This window comes from Apium graveolens, chromosome 6, assembly GCF_009905375.1.
Source record: "Apium graveolens cultivar Ventura chromosome 6, ASM990537v1, whole genome shotgun sequence".
NCBI classification, from domain to species: Eukaryota; Viridiplantae; Streptophyta; class Magnoliopsida; order Apiales; family Apiaceae; genus Apium; species Apium graveolens.
Window position 1 is genome coordinate 14,680,624 of NC_133652.1, and position 12,394 is coordinate 14,693,017.

The following is a 12,394-nucleotide window of genomic DNA, read 5'->3' on the forward strand; positions in this document are numbered from 1 at the left end:
CAAATGGTCATATATAAACGGTCGTATTTATAACCAATTTTAACCGAAAATGGTTGAACTAAAATGGTCAAAATTAAACCGGTCGATTTTAGCCCTTAAATTCGACCACAAAAAATTTTCAGTCGAATTTAGCCCCAGTGAAAAAGTGGAGGAAATTTTCCCGCCAAATAATTTATTTGGAACTCCTAAATTCAACCGATTTCGGTCAAATTTTATATTTAAAAATGGCGGAAAAATTACTCATACTTCTAAAATTTTTGAAAATATATGACGGGAATTTCCCGCCCTTTTCGAAGTTATATTTCAATGGAATTCAGTTGTATTTAGGATTTTTTAGAATTTGAATTTTTGATAAAAAAAAACTTATTTAAATTGTAGTGAATATTTTGAAATTATGAATATGGGAGAGAATAAAAGTTATCCAAATAAAAAAATTTAGTTCTTGAACATATAAATTGTGCGCTAAAAGAATTTTCAAATTTCTTGTTAAAAAAATAAAATTGATGCTAGTTAGTTGTTCTAGTCAAACTGATGTTTGACTTTTAAAATGGTAAACCAAATAAAATTATTTTGATATGAAATTTTGATTATATCACTAATATATATATATATATGTATATATAGACATCCATAATGTTTGATCGATAAAAAATATTTTTTAAAAAATTGAAACACCAATTCATTACTTAACACTAGTGGGTTACTAGTAAAACTGATGTTTGACTTTTAAAATGGCAAACCAAATACAATTATTTTGATATGAAACTTTGGTTATATGACTAGTATATATATCTATTGACATCCATATGGTTGGATCGATGAAAAATACTTTTAAAAAAATCGAAACACCAATTCAGGACTAAACACTAGTTAGTTGTACTAGTCAAACTGATGTTTGACTTTTAAAATGAAAACCAAATAAAAATTTTTGATTTGAAACTTTGGTTATATCAATAATATATATATATATATATATATATATATATATATATATATATATATATATATATATTGACATCCGTACGGTTGGATTGATGAAAAATATTTTTAAAAAATTCGAAACACCAATTCAGGATCAAAAGTTGTACTAGTCAAACTGATGTTTGACTTTTAAAATTGAAAACCAAATAAAATTATTTTGATCTGAAAATTTGGTTAATATTTATATCTATTGACATTCATACAGTTTGATCGTTGATAAGTATTTTTTAAAAAATAAAAACACCAATTCAGGACTATACACTAGTTGGTTACTAGTAAAACTGATGTTTGACTTTTAAAATGGCAAACCAAATAAAATTATTTTGATCTAAAACTTTGGTTATATGACTAGTATATATATCTATTGACATCCATACAGTTGGATCGATGAAAAATATTTTAAAAAGAATTCGAAACACCAATTCAGGACTAAACACAAGTTAGTTGTACTAGTCAAACTGATACTTGACTTTTAAAATGGAAAACCAAATAAAATTATTTTGATTTGAAACTTTTGTTATATCACTAATATATATATCTATTGAGATCCGTACGGTTGGATCGGTGAAAAATATTTTTAAAGAAATCGAAACACGAATTCATGACCAAACACTAAGTAGTTGTACTAGTCAACCCGATGCTTGATTTTTAAAATGACAAACCAAATAAAATTGTTTTGATCTGAAATTTTCGTTATATCACTAATATATATATATATATATATTGACATCCACACGGTTGGATCAATGAAAAATATTTTTAAAAAATTGAAAACATCAAAAAATATTTAAAAATTCAGATAATTTTGTATATTACAAAAAAAATAATATAAAAGAATAACATTTATCTTATATACAAATATTTAGGGGAAGGAAAATATATATGTGAGGAGAGACTTTTGATTTTTCTTATATTTGATAATTTTCTAAAATTTAAATATTTGTTTAAGATTAGGAATGAATTAGTATTAGGTTGGACTTTGTAATTTATTAAATTTTATATACGTTTTGGATAATACAATTATACGGATATTTATTTGTAAATGATTCAATAATTATTTATATTTATATTCTATAATAAAAGTATGAACTACTTTTATATATAATTAAGCTTTCAATATAGTCTTACAAAAGGTAGCTCTCTAACAAAGGCCCAGCCCAATAAAAAACCCTAACAATTTTGCATCTTGATATAAATAATTGTAAACACAATCCGGAAGGCCATCTCAAGCGCCTCTCTTCACTCACATCTACAAGCCCTGTCTCCTGTTCTAAATCACCTGAACCCAAAAGAAAACTAAAAAATGGCACTCAAATCTCCAAACCATATCTCACTGCCTCTCAATCATAGGTTAAGTCTGTATAAAATCATCGGGTTTTCAAGTTCAAGGCATCTCTCTTAAAATTGAATGGGTTTGGATTTGGATTGGAGGTTGCGAGTGTGGTGAATGGGTTAGGGTTAGTTGAGGGTGTGGCGAATGGGTTTGGATTGGTGGTCTGAGGAGTGGCGAATAGGTTTCGTTTGGGGTTGGTGTGGCAAATGGGTTTGGTGATGGATTAGGTGTGCCGAAGGCTGGGGTGGAGGTCGCTGGTGTTCCGAGATTGTGCTTAAAGATGATTCAGCTCTGATTTCTGCTCCTTTTTCCCGATTGTTATGGAGGAAGTGGTGGGTTTTCTGGCGGTTTTGTTTTGGTATTTGCAATATGAAAAGTTGTAGCTGTTGTTTTTGGTATTCTCTTTGTTGTGCGTGTGTTTAGTTTGTTTTAATCATTTCAACATTTCTGCCTATTACATAAAACTTTTGTCCAGAAATAAAATGATAGACACTAGTATACAATAACAAGAGAGCATTTATTGACACAATACTTGTTTAGACAGATCATATATTTTCTTGGCCGATTATAATTTATTGAGCTGACTCGTTGACCTTGATTATCTTGAAAATAGCTGCATCAAGTTACAGAGTACACTGGTGGGACAAAATAGTTGATAAGAGGAAAAAGTATAAGGAAGCGGTAAAGCTTGCAAATATTTTGATACCAAATGATACATGGAAAATGACAAAGCCTGTAGTTGACTAAAGAGAAACTAAGGTTGTTGAGGAGAAGCAAACCGAGAACAAAAGGAAAACTGAAAAGGAGATTGCTATGGAAAAGAAGAAAGCTGAGAAACAACAAATGCCATTGCTTTTTGCAACTCAAACAAGCTGCTTTGAAATTGTGGAGAAAATCCTTGAGGTTCATCCACAGGCTGTTGAGCATATCAAAGAGGATGGCCGATGTATTTTACACATAGCGATTAAATATCACCATTTGGAGAAATTTGAAATGGTACAATAGCTGAAATGGTCTGATGTGTGCAGCTGCGGCAGTAGTAGCAATATCAAGGATGCGAATTTTTACCAGTACTCTTAGCGCACACAAGATGTTTGATGCAATGTCTAGATGGAATTAGGAGATGATTTTAGTATATTGTAATAGTAATTATCGGAATTTTTGAGCCATTAAATTTTTTGTTGACATTGTCTTTTTATACATTTGTGTTGTATTAGTTGCATATAATATTGTGTAGAATTATGGTTGATGAAATGATACGTTCCAAGATGTTCTAGTTTGGTTAGGTTGAAATTATAAAATGAAATTAAGCAGCATTTTGCTCTTTTTTTTAAAAAAATCTGGTGTTAGTTGAATTTGATCGAATTCGGTTAAATTTATGTTGCAACCAAAAATAGTATAAATTAATTTTCGGTTGCATACAGTCGAATTTAATATTTTGGCGGTATTTTTAATTTTTTTTGAAAAATTTAAGTATTTGGGTGGGATTTTTAAATTTTTTTGAAAATATTTAATTATTTGGGCGGGATTTTCAAATTTTAGGTGAAAAATTGAATACGACTGCCCTCAGTCGAATTTCTTCGGTTGAATTTAAGCGGTCGTAAATATTCGGTCGTAATTAGTCGGTCGAATTTAGTTAAATACGACCGAACTCCTAAATTCGACTCCCTTTATTACAACCGATTCAAAATCGGTCAAATTTAGTTAAATTCGACCGCGCACGGTCGAATTAAGCTAAATTCGACCGATTTTTTCGGTCGAATTTAGCCTTTTTTCTTGTAGTGAGTAGTGTTGTTTGCGTTTTTAATCCAAGTCTTGGTGTAAAAGCTCATTCACATTTTCAACAAGTGGTATCCGAGCCAAGATTTCGTTCGTGAAAAATGGTGAATCTGCTGCAACCCCAAATTTCGAAGTTGATGGTTACAGATTATGAAAACTGGAGTATTCAAATGAAGGTATTACTCGGTTCCTCCGATAATTGGGTTATTGTCGAAAGCGGGTATGACGAGCCCATGGATGCACCGTTGAAACAGCCCTTTCAAATTCCGAGAAGACGGTGTTAAAGGAGTCGCAAAAATAAGATAAAAATGCGTTATACATAATTTTTCAAGGTGTCGATGAATCCACCTTTGAAAAAATTTCAAATGCAAAAACGGCGAATGATGCGTGGGAGATTTTGCAAAAATCTTTTCAAGGAGTCGAAAAACTAAAAAAGGTGCGGCTCCAAGTGCTACACTGGAAATTCGAAAATTTGAAGATGAAGAGTTCAAAAAATGTTGGTGAATTTGTTACGCGTTTGAAAATGGTCCAAATGAGATAAAAAAGAAATGGGGAAAGTCTCGATGATGTTCGGGTCATGGGAAAATTATTCCGTTCATTGAAAAAAAAATTGATTATGTAGTTACTTCCATCTAGGAGTCAAAAGATCTGTCCACAATTTCAATTGATGAGCTCGTAGGTTCTCTTCAAGCCCACAAGCAGAAAACGAATCAATATGATGATGCAAGCCATTTGGAGAATGCCTTGCAAAGTAAAGTATTCATTGGCGACAATTCTGGCAGTAGCAGTTCTGTACATGGCAGAGGTGGCTTTAGAGGTGGCTTTAGAGGTGGCTACCGAGGTGGACGAGGACGTGGAAAACAGTTTTTTAACAGAGGCTAGAATTTTGAAGGTTATCAACCATTTGGTCGTGGTCATAATTTTATAGGGTGAGGAAGAGGTGGATTTCAACAAGGTGACAAATCTCAATTTCATTATTATAATTGTATAAATTTGTTCACTTCAGTTATGAGTGTAGAACACCAAAAGTGGAAGAAATGAGTCACTTTGTTGCAGCAAAAGAAGACAAAGATGTTGGTTCCGTTATGTTTCTCACTTACAAAGGAGACGAATAAGGCAAAAAGAATGTTTGATATCTTGATTCCGGTGCGAGCAATCACATGTCTGGCCACAAGGATTTATTTACGGAGATAGACGAGACAGTCACAAGAGAAGTTACTTTTGGTGAGTCTTCAAAAATTCCGGACAAAGGGAAAGGTACAATTACGATTGTATAAAGACTGGTGAGAAAAGGTATATAAATGATGTTTATTGTATACCTGGTTTGAAAAATGATATCATCAGTCTTGGCCAACTTGTGGAGAAATGATATAATATAATATATCTGGTTCAGGAATTGATCGCTAATATGGAGATGTCACATAATTGCCTGTTCACACTCGATATGCAGACGAAGGTCTAGAAGTGCTTAAAGTCGGTCATTAAAAATGACTCGTGGCTGTGGTACTTGAGATATGGCCATCTTGTTTTTTCTGGCTTAAAATTATTGTTAAAGACAAAGATGGTAGACGGTTTTCCAGAAATCAACAAACCAGAAAATTTGTGTGAACTGTGTGTCAAGGGGAAGCAACATATACAATTTTTTCCTATTGGAAAATCATGGAGAGCCAGGAGGTAATTCGTGATAGTTCACATGGATATTGTTGGTCATTTTGATGGTGCATCTCTTGGTGGTAATAGGTATTACCTAACATTTATTGATGATTTTAGCAGGAAAAGTTGGGTGTATATTGTCAAAGAAAAATCAGAGGCTCTTGATAAATTCAAGAAGTACAGAGCACTTGCAGAAAAACAAAGTGGCAGGTATTTGAAGACACTCAGTTCAGACAAAGGAGGAGAGTATACTTCAAACTTATTCAGAAGCTTCTTTAGGGCACATGGTATAAATCATCAGTTGACAACAACATATACTCCTCAACAAAATGGCGTTGCAGAAAGGAAGAACTGCATAATTCTTGACATGTCAAGGAGTATGGTGAAAGCAAAGTACTTTCCAAGAACTTTCTGGGCAGAAGCCGTTTTATGTGCAGTTTATTTTTTGAAGTTGTTCAACAAAAAGTGTTAGAAATAAAACTTAAAATGAAGCATGGAGCCGGAGCAAACCATCAGTTCGACATCTCATAATATTCGGGTGTATTGCTTAGGCCCGCATTCGCGATCTGAAAAGAAAGAAGCTGGATGATAAAGGAGGGAAATGCATTTTTACCGGATATGATAAAAGGAGCAAGGCGTACAGACTCTATAATCCCCTAATGAAGAATTTAATCATTTCTCGAGATGTGGAGTTCGATGAATCAGATCACTGGAGATGGAGTGACGAAGAAAGAAAAGTTGTCGGTTTATTCTCTAACGATGATGATAACGACGGTGACAACTCTAACATTGAAGATGATGTATATGATGATCCAACTCCTCCACAAAGTCCATATCCACAAACTCATGTATCAACACCATCGACGGGAGGAAGCCGCAGTTCATGAGGAGCACCAAGAAAGATACGGAGTCTGAATAATATCTATGAAGTAACAAGTCTCGTACAAACATCTTTTGATTATTCTCTATTTTGTTTGCTGGTTGAATGTGATCTAGTGACTTTTGAAGAAGTTTCTGAAGAAATCAAATGGAACAAAGTCATGGATGAAGAAATTGGTCCAATAAAGAAAAATGATACATGAGAACTCACAGATCTCCCCGAAGGACATAAATCAATTGGCTTCAAGTAGGTCTATAAGACCAAGATAAATCAAGATGGAGAAGTGGGGAAGTACAAGGCGAGGTTGGTGGCTAAAGACTACAAGCAGAGATATGGCATCGACTATGACGAGGTATTCGCTCAGGTTGGAAGAGTTGATACCATACAACCTCTTACAATAATTTGAGATGAAAACCAGTGGAAAAATTATTAGATGGATGCGAAGTCAGTATTTATAAACAGATATCTTGAAGAAGAAGTCTATTTTGAGTAACCTCCCAGATATATACAGAAAGGCCAGGAAAATAAAGTTTACACACTAAAGAAAGCCTTATATGATTTGAAGCAAGCTCTGCGAGTATGGAATACAAGGGTTAATGAATATTTTAAGAAAAATGATTTCATGAAGAGTCCATACGAGCATGCCCTCTATATGAAGACAAATTCAGTGGGAGATATTATGATCGTTTGCTTATACGTGGATGACATGATCTTATCGGAAATAACCCTGATATGTTTAATGATTTTAAGAAGTTATGACTAATGAATTTGAGATGAGAGATATTGGTCAAATGTCGTACTTTCTTGGAGTCGAGGTGAAGCAAAGCAGAGACGGGATTTTTATGTCACGAAAAAAATACGCGGAGCAGATTTTGAAGAAATTCAGAATAGAGGAATGCAAGGCGGTGAGCACACCAGCAGATGTAAGCATAAAGCTCAGAGTCGATTCAACGAGGGAGTCGGTCCGACATTGTTCAAAAGTTTCATTGAAAGTATGAGATACCTAACATTCACTCGTCCAGATGTTATGTATGCAGTTGGACTAGTGAGTAGGTACACGGAGAAACCGAAACAAGATCACTTCATGTCAGCTAAAAGAATTTTGAGATACATAAAAGGTACATAAAAGGTACACTTAATTGTGGTCTGTTTTACTCACATTCTCAAGATTCAAATTAGTTGACTATTCAGACAGTGATTACGGTGGTGACTTAGTTGACAAAAAAAGCACATCGGGATATGCTTTTCATATTGGTTCGACAATATTTTCATGGTCATCGAAAAAACAGCATACAATTTCCCTCTCAACATGTGAGGCCGAATGCATGGCAACAGCAGCATGCGCATGTCAGGCTATGTGGCTATTCTACATTTTGGGTGAGTTAAATCTTGCAAAGGAAGGTCCGGTTAAAATTTACGTGGATAATAAATTCACAATTTCTCTAACAAAAAATCTAGTGTCACGCAGTCCAAGCAAGCACATAAATATTAAATATCACTTTATTTGAGAACAGGTGAACGGGAAAATTATGGAACTGATACACTGCAAGACTGAAAAAATTTAACGGATATTTTTACGAAGCCATTGAAGCCGGATGTATTTTACAAAATGAAAAACTAGCTCGTAATGCAAAATCGAGTTTAGGAGGGAGTGATAGAATTCAAACTCGTATTAATTATAACAACTAAATGTTGAGATGTATTAACATTATAGGCAGCACCCTGAAGGAGTGAAAATATGCAGAATAAAATGTGGCTATTAAATGAGTATGCTGAAATTAGTTTAAGCCGGCAAGACAACCTTGAAGTATTGGTTTAAGATTGAAAGCAACAGCTGGTCGTTCCTAGAAATAAGGTGGGCTAGATTAAAACTGGCATATGAAACTAAAGAATACACAGTGAACCCATATACAAGCTTCATGCAGGTTAAAGCTTCCGGAATATATACGGCACCTAGTTGTTGGGCATCAGTTAATATAATAAGCTAGTATTAAATATAGCTTATGGAATGGATTAGAACAACAACTTAAACTATGTAAGCAGTGACATAATCCTCTGTAGTTCTACAAATAAAAGATATAGAGATGGCTGCAGCTCATATCGAGAAAAATATAGGAGTGAAAAAAAGAGAGCAAGAATTGTGTGTAATCAAAATATATGTATTATAAGTTGTACTCAAATTATTTAATGAAATAAAGTGTTGTTGTTTGTGTTTTTAATCCAAAATTTGGTGTGTAAAAGCCCATTCATGTTTCCAATTACAGCTTTGTGTTTTTTTTGTTTAATTTTTTGTTTAAATTTTAATGTTTTTCAAATAGCGATAACCAAAACAACCAAAAGGAGGTATACCAAATTATAACTTATTTAGGTTATTATAAATTAGTATAGATATAGTGTAATCCAGGGAGGGTTATCATTTAACGTATTATTAAGCAATTTTAAAGATTATGGGGCATATTCAGCCAATCAAGAAGTCAAAGAGATGTCGACTTGCTGATTATTAATTTTAACATATTTATATTTATTATAATATAACTATAATCATAAATACATTTGACAATAATTTGTCAGCTAGGTAGGGACAATCAATCCGTACTGATGAACTTTATTCATATAATAGTTATGTTTAAATGGCTATTATTTAATAATAATATAATTTTAAGTTTACTTATATATTAATAGTTAAATCGATTTTAAATATATATAGCTAATTTGCTTAAAACTCCATTTAAGTATCCACTTAACGGCTAGAAGGTATTCCCACCTTTTAGAATCTCTTAAACTTCACAAGAAGTTCAAGATCTTGGGTATTCATTTAATGATAAGGCTTTAGGGAGTTAGAGTAAGGCCAACAAAAAGATCACAATAGAATTTTACAATATTCAACAAACTAACAAGCACTCAAGCACTAAAAGCACTCACGCCAAGTGTGTTTTTCTCTATACTGCACCTCCATTTTCATCCCTCTATCTCTTTCCTTTTTGAGAGGAATTATTTTCCAACAAGGGTCAATTACAAGAACTTTGGATTACACACATATTTGCCTAGGAATATCTTCCAAATTAATCCCTGTGGGGGTGAAGGTCAGGAGATGGGTTCAACACTCAGTTTTCTAATTTAAATATTTTAGGTTTATGTGCAAGAATAAAACATACCTATATAGTAACAGGTTTAAGACATTTATATTAAATAAAATTCATTCCTTTCTTCCATAAGTTGTTTCTAAATAGGAGAGATAAGAATATCTAGTGTATGCTGGGAATTATACGTGAATAGAGATATATTCCATCTTTCTCTTTGAATTTTGAGTTCCGGAGTCCCCAGCAGAAACCTTAAAAGAGAATTGAGTCTAGAAAAAGAGAAGCCATCAAGAAAAGGAGAACTGAGTCTAGGCATATTGTGGACTAGCTTGTCCAAAGTTATCACCTGCTTACCGGTACTTGGCAATTCATTCATCCCAAGTTCAAGAACTTGCAATTTTTGGATGCATTCAAACCATTGGTAATAAATTGCTTCAAAGTCAACGATTCTCAATGAAGTGAACTTAATTTCAAAGTTAAACTAGCATCCCAAGTGTTCAATCCCAGTGCACATTTCCATATCCAATTCCTTGAGTTGAGTGCCTAATGACATGTCAGAATATATTGCGACATACTTAAGTTCAACACTAATCAGGTTACAAAATCCTCCAAATCCAAAGGGTGGATTTAGTTCGCAGTTCATGAGGGTCAAATGAGTTAATTGCGAACAGGAAAAGAAATGAGAGGGCACAATGAAGGGGTTATAGAGTGATTCATTAAGAAGCTTCAGTTTCCTAACACCACTGTCTGATATGTTTCTAATCCATATAGCCATATCTAGAGTTTGATGAATAGGCAGGTTTTCAGGAATGAAAAGAAGGAAATCCAAAACTGGGCCTCTATGAGCTGAAAATATATCAGTAATTGTTCATGAAAGTTCTAATAATTGAATATGTTCAAACTCACCGAAGGTGCTGTTCATCGTAACATCACCCGTCTTCTCATTTTATCCTGAGAAAGTTATCAAGTCGCGCATACAATAAGAGGCATGCTGTATGGAGAATTTGGTATAATAATATTTTTGAGGTTTGTTGAAATCATGGAGCAAAATATGATTATTTTGCTAAGAACACGAGAAACATGGAATGGATTTTTGTAGCTGATCTTGTTCGTTAATTCGAAGAATGCTATAGAGAAAGTGTTTTTTCTTCCTTATTCCAAACTCTTGATCATCCGTACATAAGAGGTCTACGTACCCTTTTATAGGGGTCCAAGCCACCCATACGGGTTAGGGTAGGGGTGAGCAGAAATAACCAAAACGGGAAAAGTAACCGCAAAAAATCGATAAACCGCACCAAATAAACCAAACCGCACAAAAAATTGAAACAAAAAATTCAACCATAGCACTTTCAAATTTAAAGGAAAAGGAGGGGACGAAATTCGTGATCTGACCTTAAGTACAATAGTTCATCGAAACACAGAAACGAATGAATAAAACATAAAACATACATCAATAAATAGAAATCATATATGGATTTGATACCTGAGTTTCGGTGATAGACTTGTAGTAGCTGTGATTTAGGGCTTAATCAGAAAAGTCGTGCTTTGATCTTAATTTGTGATTGTCGCTAGATGAATTTTGAAACTATTTTGAATAGTAAGAAAATGACGCGACAAATGCTGGTGAGGTGTCTCACCCATAGGATTAGGTGCTTAGATTTAAAAAAAGAACATTCCAAGCGAATAGACCATAGATATCAGAAATAAAACATAAAATGAAATAATTAAACAATATAAATAAAAAATTTACCAACATAAATCATGATGAAGAAATATACATGTTCTCAACTTGCAGCAATGGTAATAGACCGGTGTATTGGATCAAGATTTTTAAGGATTTTTAAGGACAAAGTACATGGGTATTCAATTCAGATTTTGAAAAATCTTTCAAAATCTATTCATTTTGGATTATTAAAAATTCATTAAAAACTAAGTGTATTTAATTTAGATTTTGAAAAATCTATCAAAATCTTTTAAAAATGTCACTAAAATGTGATGATATTCATAAGTTCATGAAACTTATTTTATTTTAAAATATGTATTTTGATGTATTTGGTAGTACATTTTTAATTTTTTGAAATCATATTTCAGATTTTGAAAGATTCCAAAAAAAACTTCATAAAATTATAAAAACTCTGAAAGATTTTTTTACCGTCAAATTTCGCGAACATTTAAAATTAACGAAAATCTTATAAAATCCAAGAATTATTATCAATTCTTCAGGAAATCAGTTGAATACATCCGTCCTTAAGCTTGAAAGGAGAGACAAGGATTAACGGCAAGTTCATTCTATGACCTCTTTCTTTTTATAAATGCTAAAGGGTATTATAATTAGAGTGCCAATCAAGAGAGAAGTAATTAGATAGAGGTCTACCACTACAAGAATTTAGGCCATTTACGACAATTTTTTTGAACTGAAATCGTCGTAATTGAGGCATTTACGACGAAAATATTTTGTCGTTTTTGCTCGAGTAGTAAGTTCATTTTTCGTCACAAAATAAAATTTTGTCGGGAATTAAATTTTGTCGGAAATTAAATTTCGTCGGAAGTTCAATTTTTCGTCACAAAATAAAATTTCGTTGGAAGTTCAAATTTTCGTCACAAAATAAAATTCCGTCGCAAGTTAGGAATTGAAACCTATTTACGACGGAATATATGATGAATAACCGTCGTAAATAACCCAGTAAT

At 33.0% G+C, this 12,394-nt stretch overlaps 1 long non-coding RNA gene across 1 annotated transcript; it reads left to right on the forward strand.

The window, feature by feature from the left end:
• The first annotated feature begins 2,169 nt into the window (after positions 1-2,169).
• LOC141663871 (uncharacterized) lies at positions 2,170-3,514 on the forward strand. The gene is made up of 2 exons (XR_012551699.1): positions 2,170-2,646; positions 2,928-3,514. It is a non-coding gene; the product is annotated as an uncharacterized LOC141663871 (long non-coding RNA).
• Positions 3,515-12,394: the final 8,880 nt, after the last annotated feature.